This window comes from Adiantum capillus-veneris, chromosome 2 (genome assembly GCF_014529385.1).
Source record: "Adiantum capillus-veneris isolate H3 chromosome 2, ASM1452938v2, whole genome shotgun sequence".
Classification (NCBI taxonomy): Eukaryota; Viridiplantae; Streptophyta; class Polypodiopsida; order Polypodiales; family Pteridaceae; genus Adiantum; species Adiantum capillus-veneris.
In genome coordinates this window covers 76,718,368-76,732,359 of record NC_140932.1, presented here as the reverse complement: position 1 = coordinate 76,732,359, position 13,992 = coordinate 76,718,368, and the positions used below count along the sequence as shown (strand labels likewise).

Sequence of the window (13,992 nt, the reverse complement as noted above, 5' to 3'; positions counted from 1 at the left end):
GAGGAGAGAAGAATAAGGCAGACACTGGGTGCAATCTCCCAGCGTGCAAGAGTGACCATTTCCCTCTTGCACGTATTTAATTTATAGATTCTTGAATGGTCAAAGTAAGTACAAACTGGCCGGCCGGACATAATTGGCCAAAGCTCACAAAGAGCACTTGAATAATCAAATAGACATAAAATATAACATCCTTATGCATTATCCATTATCTGTTGATGCTCTTGCCACCTGTCAACTGCAATAGCTAATAATTCTATAACATACCTCTCCGTTGGAAAGCAACTGTCCTCAGTTGCTAAGAAAAAATTTGCAAACAATACTTGTCAAAAACAGTGATTAGTACGTTGTGTCAAAAACATCACATAATATATGAACTAAACAACATTATCTTATGCATGCCGTCATCCACATACTACCTATTCTAGTGTCCCATACCACTAGAATAAGCAGTATATGTCATACCCTGATGAATCAGGATATCATTGGTCACACTCATCATTGTATAAATCAATTCTCATCAATATCAAGTTCACTTCCATAAATACTGTCGCAGCAGAAAATCATCATGTACCAATTCCAAATCCAAATTCAAAATATCTTTCATTTTCTATACCCAGGTAACAAAATCATACTAGTTACAGTGGTGGCCAGCCACTGCAACATGATTTTGTGATCGGTGTTGCCTAAATCGGCGAATCTACACCAATAAGACGTGCTGCCTAAATGGGTGGATCTGCACTAATGCTGCCTAAATCGGCGAATCTGCATTTGGTATAAGTTTTAAAAAAATCCTGAATCTACAATTTATCAATGTGTTGCCTAAATCGGCAGATCTGCACCAAGATGAGTATCTACACACTGCCTAAATCGGCGAATCTGTGTGCATGTGACCAATGGACTAGACAAGTCATAAAGGAGAAAAGAATATGTACTATATGCTGGACACCATTGTGCAATATAACCAAGTACTTACAAATTGTTGTTCAGTATCCCAGAGCACCTTAGCTTACATGAGTAGCTAGCTTATAGACAAATCATCTCAATAAAAATTCCTTTCAATATAATGAGAAGTGATAACCTTAGCAGTGTTTGAGTATTTATGTTAGAACACAATACAGAGAAATGAAATATGAAAAGAGGAATGACATATTTGATGTATATACCAGGAGAGTATACTGTATTTGAATTTATATATACCATTGCTGGCATATGGGGAGAGGTACAAATGCTGCAACTAGCAAACTTACGCCAACGTATAGCTAACAAATCCAAAATGTTTTAGTGTGAGGTTAATAATTAGCCATAAACTTGTAATGACAACTATAGAGGGGATTCGTATACAACTGAGAAAAATGTGAGACAATTGAGCTGAAAGAAAATTTTTGCAGTTCTAACTTAATAGCATAGATAAAGTAGACTGATAAACAAACAAAAAAATGTAGGAACCAGATTTGATTCGAGTGTCTAGCTCAATGTAAGAGCCAGAATTTCACTGATTACTTACAGGCATCTACTATGATTAACCTTGGATTGAGCAAAAAGTGAGATAAAATCCATATATTACCGATTTTTTTTGTTTTGAATAAAAGTAGCAGTCCTCTTGATATTGCAAACTATTGTCTCTAACATTCAATCCTCTTGATTTATTTAGTCTACCTTTTTGTAAAAAACTAAATTGTGTAAAGGGCATTGACTAGTTTTAGTCATAATATCACGAGGGTATATCATGTAAAGGCCAGAGGACAGACAGTAGATTGGGCCAACAAATAAATACCAATGCAAAATTAATTCCTATGGCAGAGATGATGAGATTGGTAGCATCTTTTGCATCCTTATTGAGAGATCCTGCATGAATGTGATGCTTTTTGGGAATCCACGAGTTGGAAAAGCTACAGTAGTCAGAGGCCTTGCTCTGAAAATAGCCAGGAGAGAGGCGCCAAGCATTCTCTTCGACATGAAAGTAAAAGCTTTGGATGTGGGTGCTTTAATTACTGATGCAACCCGGCATGGAGATATGGAAACACGCTTCGGGGCTCTTTCAAAGGATTCAAAGCAAATTGGCGGAAAACTTCTTCTATTTATCAATAAAATACATCTTGTGCTAGGAACAAGTTGCACACATGGATTTATGATTACAACAGACTTGTGAAAGTCATTGCTTGCTGAAGGTAATCTTAGATGTATTGGGTCAACAATCGCAAAACATTACATGAAATATGTTTAATGAGATGCAGCTTTAGAAAGGCTCTTTCAGCAGGTGCATGTTACTGAACCCAATGTAGCCGACACACTAAGAATCCTTGATTGTGTCAAAAAGGGAATATCAATTACACCAAGGTTTTCGCATAATGGATAAGGCCTTGGCAGTAGCTACTCAGTTTTCAAGTCCATATGTTATTGACACCTTCCTCAAAAAGCGATTGACCGTGTTGATCAAGCATGTGCAAATGTGAGTACAACGTAACAATCAATAAAATAAAATACTATTGATAATACTATACTTATAGAAACAGTGGGTCCTGATCAAATAGCTGAGGTGGTGGGCAGATGGACAGGCATTCCTATGAGCCGTCTGGGCCAAAATAAGAAGGAGCGATTGATAGGTTTTGCTGATTGTTTGCATCAACAAGTGGTAGGGCAAGCAGTTTCTAACGCTGTATTTATCAGTCGTTGAGGAGCTTCGATAGTGTCTACCTTGTGGTGATCCGAGGGGGGGAGAGAGTGTTCCCAAGGGCCAAGGGTCCTGCCCCACTAATGTTTCTAGAAAAGTGCCTGACTCACCGAGCTCCTCCCTAGCTTCCCTGCCACTTCTTTCATCAGGGTAAGGGGATCAGCTGCAGCATGTTTCCCGAGAACAATTTTGTGATTCGCAGCAAAAGCATTGTCACTGACAAATACATTATTGCTGGCTCAGTGGAAATGAGCAAAGGGAAGATAACATCTATCTCAATGGGTGATATGGTAATAAGCACACTTCTAGTTCCTATCGTGAATTTTGGAAGTGTTGTGATCATGCCGAGGCTCGTTGATGTGCATGTTCACCTAAATGAATCCTACGTGCAAAGATTGCTTTTCAGCCTGGCTTTCTCAAGTGCCCCCCCGAGATGATGGAACAAAAAGAGAGAGAGAGAGAGAGAGAGAGAGAGAGAGAGAGAGAGAGAGAGAGAGAGAGAGAGAGAGAGAGAGAGAGAGAGAGAGAGAGAGAGAGAGAGAGAGAGAGAGAGAGAGAGAGAGAGAGAGAGAGAGAGAGAGTCAGTATCCGAAGGCTGCTGTGAAACTTTCTCATCAGGGGTTGGCAACTCAGAGCAAGAGAGCTAGTTGCGACAAGGTGGGAGGGATGATTCATGTGCTTGAGGGGAAGGTTTGGCACTCTCTCATCGGTTAGCAGCCCGCCACACGCGGCAGGACTCGTCAAGCCATTAGTGCTCCAAGAGTATGTGCAATAGTCGTCAGACAAGAGAGCAAGAGAGACTGACGGGGCTGGTTCATCACAATAGGAAAGAGAGGGATGACGACTGAGCTTTTGCGGCTAGAGGATGAGGTGATTGAGAAAAAAAATCAAACTAATAAAAATGGTCGTCATGTCTCTTTTGCATGCGCAGTGCTGCAATGTGTGGGTCTGAGCTGGGATCAGTCAGTGTTATCTTAAGGAGGAGTGGTAGTTAGCGCATGAAGCCTTGGGTGATACCCTTGGTGCGCATGCGGTTATCAAAACACAACCAGGTGGTGGGTCCTGAGTGAAAGAACCACTGCATGGCAGTGGTTGACGGCCGTACTGAGAGAGAGAGAGAGAGAGAGTGTGGTGTGGGCACCACAAGCAAAGAGGGACTCAGTGCTTCGTGCATGCTCTACAAAAGAGAATCAGAGGAAGGTAGTTAAGGGGGGACACCATGTGGGAGTGGTTGGTTAACTCGCATGCCTGTTGGTGAGGAAGGAAGAGAGAGATGTTATTGTTCTGCATGCGCAAGGGAGGGAGGGGGCAGTTGGAGGGCTAAAAGTGTACTGAAGCTCGTGGTCACAAAGGCGGCTGCAGTGGGTTATAGCCACATGAGTGGAGTCGGCCCAAATGAGCACGAGGCCATGCATCGAAAAAGGTGTGGTTAGCAGTGATTTACAGCAGACTGGCACCGCCATGAGAGAGAGAGAGAGATAAAGAAAACGGTTATCACTGGTTCAGGTCTGTGATTGTTCAACTTATGAGGATTGGAAAAGTAGTGGTTGAGGACGTGTTGGTGGTTGGGTTGAGTTGGAGGGGCTGCAGCCTGCATATTGCTCGTACTACTGATGTCGCCTGTGAATGCAAGTCAAAGGGAGGGGAAAGTGTTGAGGTTTGGTGATGCGATAGACTGCTTCTACAAAAGGTAGTTGAGAGTCCAACCGCTCCAGTTCTACATGCATTATTGTTGCATGGCGGCGTGAAGAAGGCAGTGGGTAGTTCTCAGCCGATGCATGGCAAAAACCTGCAAGGGTAGTTTTTATCGAGAAAGAGAGGCCAATAATGGTGGGCTGTAGTTATCCACGTTTCTGGTAGAGGCTCATGCTCTCCATCTACCAGTAGTTCTCCCCGCTCTCTTGTTGGCGATGTATTGCAGTTGGCCGTCACTGCTAACCGCCGTCGTCCACCGTTGCTACTGCCGCTGATGGTGGTTGTTTCGGCTGAGGTCCGTTGTGTTGATGCATACAGACCTTTGTTTGTTTGGTTTTTTTTTTTTTCTTCTTTTGAAGGCTTCGTTTGGGGTAAGTTCCCACTACGAAAGAGTCAGGCTTCAAGTTTTCCCTCTCCTCCTTCCAAGGTGTGGGGGATTGATCATAGCAGATTCCTCTTAAGGACATGATTTGTCTTGGAGTGTGAGACTTTTTAAGCATGTCTCAAGGGTCTCTTGGGATTGTTCCTATGATGTCGCATAAATCTCTACTTTTCTTCTTTTCCTCTTTCTTGTTCAAAGCATGCAACCTTCTCCTCTTTTAGTTTCATACCTATGACGTTTCTAATCTACCCTCTTAATCATCTTCTTCTTACCAATTACATATACATGATTTTTTTAAAATTATTTATTATTATTCTCTTAATAACTATATATAATCCCACTACATTTAAATTTCTCTTATTTTTTTCTTATTCCATCACCTTATGGGCAATTGGTTGCATGCATCCCAGTTTCTAAATCACGGGATCCTAATTAAACTATCCTTCATAAAATCTAGTTAAGCCATTGATCAAGGTGGTCTTGCTTAACTAAACCACATAGCGACCAAACTAAGAAAGAAAAAATAAACATTCAATTTGATAAACAACATTGTTGCCAACAAAATTACAGAAATAAGTATGCCTAGCTCTAGGGTATGATCGTTATCATGATTCTCTTTGTGGAGGTGATGTCCATATCACCAAGAACGTTTTGCTAGCTCTGATACCACTGCTACAAACGGGAGCGTGGCTGCCCTGCAAATTACTCATAATAGCACAATACATACCATAAAACTATAGATCAACATACCTGAATTGTCGCATACGCACATGATCGATCTCAACACGAACATAGAGAGATAGAGAATAGAATAGAGCGAGGGAGAAACGTGCAGGCACACGCTACAACGGGATGCGTGGCTGCCCTACAAAGTACCAAAAAACAATATACTACAAGCCGTAAAACGAACAAATCTCCATACATGACGAATCCACGAGCACATAATCGACAATATACGCGAACAAAGAGAGATAGAGGGCGGGAGAGAGAGAGATAGGAAGCTTGCAGGCGCACCTCCTAGAGCGGAGTGCTACGCCAGCACGACGAGAGAGAAGAAGTGGAGAGGAGAGAAGAATAAGGCAGACACTGGGTGCAATCTCCCCCCGTGCAAGAGTGACCATTTCCCTCTTGCACTTATTTAATTTATAGATTCTTGAATGGTCAAAGTGAGTACAAATTGGCTGGCCGGACATAATTGGTCAAAGCTCACAAAGAGCACTTGAATAATCAAATAGACATAAAATATAACATCCTTCTGCATAATCCATTATTTGCCGATGCTCTTGCCACCTGTCAGCTGCAATAGCTAATAATTCTATAACAGTTGTGGAGGGCCATACTCCATCGCAAAAAGCTAGCGTGACCACCCAAAAAAAACTAGAATAGAGGAGCAATACAACCAGTCTAAAGCAGCACAGTCCTCGGATCCACCACATCCAATCCAAGCCAAACAAACGGAACAAAACCCCCATTGTCCAGGCGAGCGATTCGCCTTCGAAAGAAGAACAGGCAGCCGCCAAGCCATTCTGCAAAAAAAAATCTAATGCTGGATCTCCCCGGACTGCCAAGGCAAGCAGGAGTAGCCGGAAGCCCCTTCCCTGGAGCTCCCCTGACCCTCATCTGCACAACCCCCGTCATGACAGCATCCAAACCTGCAGCATGTTCAGATCCGTGCATGAGAGCCGATATGCGCCTCCAGACCACTCACCAAAGGGCCCCCGAACCCGCGTGGCATAGCTAGAGCAGAACATCTCGATGCCCGCGCAGAGCAGGGGAGGAGCCATCGCGATAGACTATTTGCGAAGCAGTAGACTTTGAAATCTAGTGATTCTCTATTCTTATTACAGAGAAGAAAACATTCACATAAAGAGAAGGAGTCATGAGGATGAAGATCACAATGACGAGCTTGAAAAAGATGATGCGCTTGGCAAGGAAGACATATTCACAGAACTCCCATAAGCGGATTGTACATTATTGAAAGTTAATTCGAGAGTCACTTTAAGCATTAAAAGATTTTGTGTGTAGCTTACATTGTATTGTATACTTTGGGTATAGACATCAGCTAGAGCTATGGATTCAAATTCCCAATGACTCCATTGCAAAGCATTAAATAAAAGAGTTTCTTCCTCTGTTTCTGAGTTTAATAGTCATCAAAAGGTAAAAGACAATTCTATAACATATTATTATAAAGGTAGATTATATGTTGTCGTTGTTTATGAAACTAATTGTTGTACTTCACAGAAGCTACCTTTTTCTAAAAGGAAAAGGACCACATCAATAGAGATCAACTCACCGAATGATAGCTTTGCAAGTCAAAGTGTACACATTACGGGTGATTTTGTATGTAAAAGTCCTCCACCAAAGACCGCAACATCATTCTTGGACAAGTATGTTTTTTTTCATTATTTCAAAGTCACATATTTGCAACTGGATATTCAAATTCATGAATATTTCTTGTTTTTAATTTGCATGTGCATAGTATTAATAGGGGAACAATGTTTTATTTGATTTCTACTCGATACGTCTACTCGATGGATTGTGACGTTAAAATCATGGATGAGTTTGAGAATGTTGAGGCAAGCACCAGAGTCATGAATTGCTATTGTGAGTTGTTTGTTGTATATACAAATAACTTGCCAAGTATAACTTGTTGGTGTGTACTAAGCATGGGAGCTAATTTTTGGACTAGGTGAATAGACTTTACATCCTCCAATGAGATTGTTGAACAAGTGTGGTTTGTTGATAGCTTATGGTACTCATGCGTGCTCTCAAAACAAAGTCGTTTAGCGATGGTGAACCTTTTTGGAAAGGTTGACTTGGCTACTCAAATCTTTATCTTTTTGCCCATGTTGATCGGTAGGTATAATGTATTTTCCATTAGATTACCAATTTTTGTGCATGTCTCCTATAATCTATATTTGTTGCAGGTCACATTGGACATTGATTGTGTTTTTCAATGGTCATATACGTCGCTTTCCGGGATTAACATTTGGGCAAAGTGCTATTTATATTTCGATTCACTATCCATGCACTCAATCCATGATTACTTTACTCATGTAGAGAGGTATGTCATATCATATTTGAACTTTCACAGTCGTCGTCGCATAAGTAAACTGAGTTGACGATCATTGTATGCTATATTACTTTTGTAGAGTCCTTGCACACTATGCCAAATATTGTTCTAATGAAATGATAAAAGAGGAGTTGAAAAATATCCATACTAATTGTTACATCGACATTGTCGAGGTATCATACACCTATTTATTCCAATGTTTGGTGTGGTTTCTCATATGTGGAATGTATCTAAATATTTTTGTTTTATAATAGATACCACAAAAACCAAACGGATATGATTGTGGATTTTACGTCATGGCAATTATGAAATATCTGATCATGGGAGCTCTAGAGCACAAAAGACCAAGAAATTGGGTATGTTTCAAGTTTATGTCCATTGCTTGCATCTTTTGTACTTTGAAAAAAATTAGTTTTATATCTAGTTTTTTTTGCAGCTCTCAAAAAAGTGGCTCACACATGAAGACGTAGAGAATCTCAAGAGGAACTTCAAGGATGGGTACGGTCCATGCAAGGGCCGTCTCATCTCTGCATAAATAGAATTAGCACATTTGTACTTAGGAGAATGATCTACTTTGATCTCCACTTTTGTACCTATGACAATGGTCCACATTGAACTCTACTTTTGTACTTATGACAATGATCTACATTGTTCTTCGCTTTTGTACTTGTCACAATACTCTAAATCGATCTCCACTTTTGTACTTATGACAACGGTCTGTTTTCATCTCCGCTTGTCTATCGTAAAAAGTCATTGAATTATCCCTTGATATGTTATGTCAGTTTATTGAAGTCTCTCTTGGTAATCACTTAGATGGTTTACAAGGTATTTTGTGTGTAACCATATGATGTACCTAGCAAGGTAATTTTGAGTACTTTTTTAGAAAAATACACCATGAATTACATGACGAAGTAATTTCGGGTTTAGAAGAATACTTTTCAGAAACTTGTAGTATACAATACCTGACAAAGTAATCTCGGGTACCCGGGATTACCTTTTTGCAAATTGTAACACAAAATACCTGGCGAAGTAATCTCGCGTACCCGAGATTACTTTTTAGTAGATTGTGACACAAAATCCCTGGTGAAGTAATCTCTGGTATCCTAGATTAATTTTCTACAGATTGTGGCACAAGACTCCTGGCGAAGTAAACTCGGGTACCCGAGATTACTTTTCTACAGATTATGACACAAAATACCTAGCGAAGTAATCTGGGGTACCCGAGATTACTTTTTTACAAATTATAGTACAAAATACCTGGCGAAGTAATCTCGGGTACGCGAGATTACTTTCTTACAGATTACGACACAAAATACCTGGCGAAGTAATCTCGCGTACCCAAGATTACTTTTCTACAAATTGTGGCACACAATACCTGGCAAAGTAATCTCTTTTTCCTTTCAACTCTTCTTGGACCACTCCTCTTGAATGGATGAAAGAACTGTGCAGATATCTCCAGCAAGCATGAACACCACCTCCTCTTGTACCAACTCACCATTGCGACTGTCTTCATTGTTGGTTTCCTTCATTTCATGGGCATTGTCTACTATGGGAATAATAGCATTTAAGTGGGGTACATGACGCATAACTATCAGTCGTACACCATATAAGTGTTTGCATTCTGAACTCCAATCTGGACAATCATAGTAGTTACTTTGCAAGCTAACATAGTACCATCGTGTTGGAGTATTCGTACTCTGAATTTGAAATTGCAGTGTTATCTCATTTACAATCTTGAGAATTGAAGGGTCATTTGTATATCGATGCAAGATTTTCTCACCCTCTCTTAGTCGTGTTGTGTGGGATTTTGATGATCCTTGAATCCCAAATATCCCGACATCAGCTACCACAACAATGTATAATATTAGTCACATTCATCCTCATGAATAGTAATCAACGGACAAGTTTTAAACATACCTATTTCTTGTTTTTGTTTGAAGAACTGTATCAAGGTTCCACCCATACGATTTCCGATTTTGGAGTCTCCCAAAAGAACATGTAACAACTCTACAATTGAACGGTTAATCCGTGCTTCCAAAAGGGTGTACTTGACATATTTCCATAATCTCTCTACCAAATTTGTTGTGTCCACATTACCATGGGCGAATAATCTTCCAAACTTTGGCCATCGTTTCCTCCACATACATTTCTCTCCACACCACCCATTTGTGACATATCGGACTATATTTTGGTGGCTTGAATATTTTTGTAGGAAAAGTTGGTATCTTCCCACAAAATCGCCTTCAGTGGGGCTATTATTTAGATTTGACATCTCCATGTAAATGTCACTTTGCATCTCCTTTGGAACCTAAATTAGCAAGTAAGAAGAGATGAAACGTTGATACATGATATGCAATGACAAATATGAGATTATACCTGAGGAAGAAGATTTTCGACCCATGCTTTCTTGGTGTGGAACCAGCATAGCAAGACATGACAACTAATTTGATGAAGGGTCTCATTCACATCATATACCCAACAACATGGATCTTCATCAACTACCTTTAATATAGCCTCCAATTCTTGTTGTGATTTATCAATAACCAAAGCACTAGGACGAATATGACCCATTCTAGAGAAAACCAACCGAATGGTTTGCTCCATGGCAATTACTTAATGTTGAGCACCCACATTGGAAGTACATAGCATGAACCATATTGGAATTCCCACGCCAAGCTGATTTGGTAGCACATCTGCAAACAACGGTAGACCAAAAGCATTTGTTTTGAAAGTAATATCAATAGCCCACGCATTGTTTTGAGAAAAACGCATGGCTATCTCAAGCATCCACTCATCCTGTATAATGAGAATGAAAGTCCTATCTTTTGCATCAATTGCTGATGGATTATAAGGTTGAACATATAGCACCTACAAGATAAAACATTGTGAGAGTCACACAATATACTTAGAGACCTCACATAGCTGAACACATTACCTTTTGTTTTTTTTGTAGAGACTATACATTGTGGTCCAATCATCGTTATTGACTCTATCTACAATAAAACTTGAGAGATGTCATAACTTGTCAACTTGCATATGGTTGGATGAGTAGAAGAACGTGGTTTTGGAAAGCACCTTGAATGCGAGCTTGATATGATAACATCTGGATCTCTTTTGGATTCATAAAGAATCGATAGATCACGCGATCAAGTGTGGAAGCCCTTTGCATTTGAAGTTTTTCTTTGGGCATTGACATTTGAGCAACGTGAGGAGAACTTCCAACGTCAAAAACAAGTCATCGATGCAACCTTTCACAACAAATGGATGAACTGGTAAATGATATAGATCACTTCTTGACCCTGGAATATGCCCCTCATGAATTGGGTTGACTAAAATGCGGACATAAGTGCTACCTTGTGTGAACTCTAGCTGTACCTTGAATGGACAACCACACTTTTTTGATGTTTGCAATCTTTTTATCTTTCCACTTCATCTACAAACACCTCCTCGATGACACACATAATCAACTTTGACCTTGTCAGGGGTGTGCTTTTTTGAGGATCTCACCTTAACTAGTCTTACCTTGCGTTCTATTGCAAGACCTTCAAGATAGTTTTCCACATTATCCTTATGCATGTTTGTTATGGTCACTGCTGGCTTGTTGAGATCAAAATTGTTTTGTTGAGTAGACATTTCTTGTAATTGATGCTTTCGAACAATGCAACCACAAGAATCAACAAAATCTTTTATGTAATCAAGTGGTATGCCATGGCGATGAGAATCAATACACCAATGTGCCTGAAGCGCATCTAATGTGGTCGTGATGCCTTTATGAGCTTCCAAGTTGGCATTGCAATGAGCATCTTTCACAATGCTTTCCCAGTCCTCAATGCATGCAATCTTTAGCTTAGGTTCCACTTTTTGACGTAGATAATGCAAACCACCTTCTTCTTGATCCAAGCAAAGGGCCTCTTGAAGTCTTCGCCATTTTTTTAGATCCAACATTCCGCTTCTATCACACATCTTTATAGCTTCCAATGTTATGGAGATTTCTTCACATAAAGTCCTAACCATCATATCATATGCTTTACCCGAGATTACTTTTGTACCCGAGATTACTTTTTTCATGAAAAGCACTCAAATTATGTAGCTTTAAAAGAATCCGTACTTTTAAGATATGATATTTAATGAGAATCTGCAAAATTCCTCATAATTGCACATACTTCTCTTTTTCTTAATATATAAAGAAATATTTTTCCGCCATCCCATCCGAGATTACTTTTTTGACCCGAGATTACTTTTTTCGCGTTGTCAAGAAGTAGGCGGTCTTGCTAGGAAGGCACCGGGCCTCTTGCTGTGAGAGTTTGTGAGGAAGCTCAAGGGTTATGAGAAAGAGCTAAGTGAAGAGTATAAACACAAGCTCACACTCACTCTTACCTAAACCATGCGGGAACAATCTCTATCCCTAGAACATTCTAGGCCTTCCATCATAAGCCTATATAAGAGAAGGCTCTCAAGCATGTAACTTAATCTCTCATTTTTTGCATAATAGAAGGTTGCATTCTCTTTCTCTATTGTGTACATTCTCATTTACACTCACACACACTCACTATGAATGCTTCACATGAGCATCCACCCTAGCCGAGGCCCAACAACTGGTATCAGAGCTTTGAATGATCCTTGGCCTACTCATGTGAACTTCCCTTCTCTTTAGGAAAAGTTGGGCACTAGCCCACATGCCCACTTGCCACCTCTTCTACCTACTTTTGACTTTTTGCCACTTTCTCTCTCTTCTCTCTCCTCAAGGGTGCCCAAATCTAGGCGTGGGATTTTGGGGGCTGATTCTTCTTCTTCCTCAGCTCCTCAAGCTTTAATGGAAAGCTTTCTCAACTTCATACTCAGCCCATAGCTCATATCCACCCTTTCCTACATCATTTCAATGCATCTCCTGCCTCACTAGCTCTCATTTTCTCTCTCTAAGCTCTTTCTCATAACCAAAGCTTGAGATTTGCTGCTGTAATTTGAGCATTCTCAGCCTCATAATATCACTAAAATCTCATCATTAATCCATCATTAGTCTACCATAAGTTCTCTACACATTGCGGGCAATGCGGTGAAGACTAGTACCACAAAACTAGTCAAGAAGTACATGTTTTAATTTTCTGTTTCATAATAGAAAATTTCCAGCCCACATTAGCTCAAAAATTGGTGGTTTACGGCCTCGAGAACCTTTATCAAAGATCGGGCAACCTCGGTGCTTCATTTGGTGTCATTCTACATCAATTTTGCGGTCATTTTAGCTCATTTTGGAGGCATTTTGAAGGCACTTTTGGCTACAACTATTGGTGGAGTTCAAAATAGCAAATAGAATTTCAGATTTGACTCCAAATTCAACATCAAATCTCAAGGCAAAGCTGAGTTATATCATCCCCATCTACTCCGGCACATTTGGAGTATATTTGGTAATCATAATTGTCATTTTTGTGCTTATTCATAATCCCTTTTTTCATTACCGCATCTCCCATTTCTCACATGCTTTTGTAAAAGGGTAGACACCATTTCAAGAGTCTTGAAATAGGACCCCCTTGCTTGCAATTTCACATATCACTAAGCATTATGGGTAACAAGGAGATAGCTATGTTCAATGGCATCGGATTTCACACATGGCAAGTGAAACTCAAGGGTCATCTAATGAGAAAAGGGCTATGGAGTATCATAACCACTGATGCACAAAACCTCACGGCACAACAAATCCGAGAGCGTCAAGCCAAGGATGAGAAAGCCCTAGGCATTCTCATCACTAGTGTGGCGGATGATATCATTCACCACTTAGATGAAGCCACATCGGCCAAGCAAGCATGGGAGACTTTAGAACGCACATTTGGGGCAAAATCTAAGCACTCTAAAATATCTCTCAAGATGCAATTATATGGTCTAGCAATGTATGAAAATGAAACACTATCTAGTCTTGTTAATAGGCTAAAAAGCTTATGCACTCAACTTTCATACATTGAGTGTCATATAGATGATGATGATAAAGTTGCGGTTCTTCTAAAAGCACTTCCTTCTACATATGACAATATTGTAACCGTACTTAAGGAAAAAGAGCCTATCCCTACACTAGAAAGTGTAATCAACTCTCTCCAAGAGGACCATAACAACAAGCACCCACACAATGAAACTAATGCATCAAAAGCACTCCATGTTTCAAGTTCAAAGCACACTAAGGCT

At 40.1% G+C, this 13,992-nt stretch overlaps 1 pseudogene; it reads right to left on the bottom strand.

The window, feature by feature from the left end:
• Window positions 1–10,434: 10,434 nt before the first annotated feature.
• On the bottom strand, window positions 10,435–11,766 carry LOC147463010 (uncharacterized; annotated as a pseudogene).
• Between the last annotated feature and the right edge of the window lie 2,226 nt (window positions 11,767–13,992).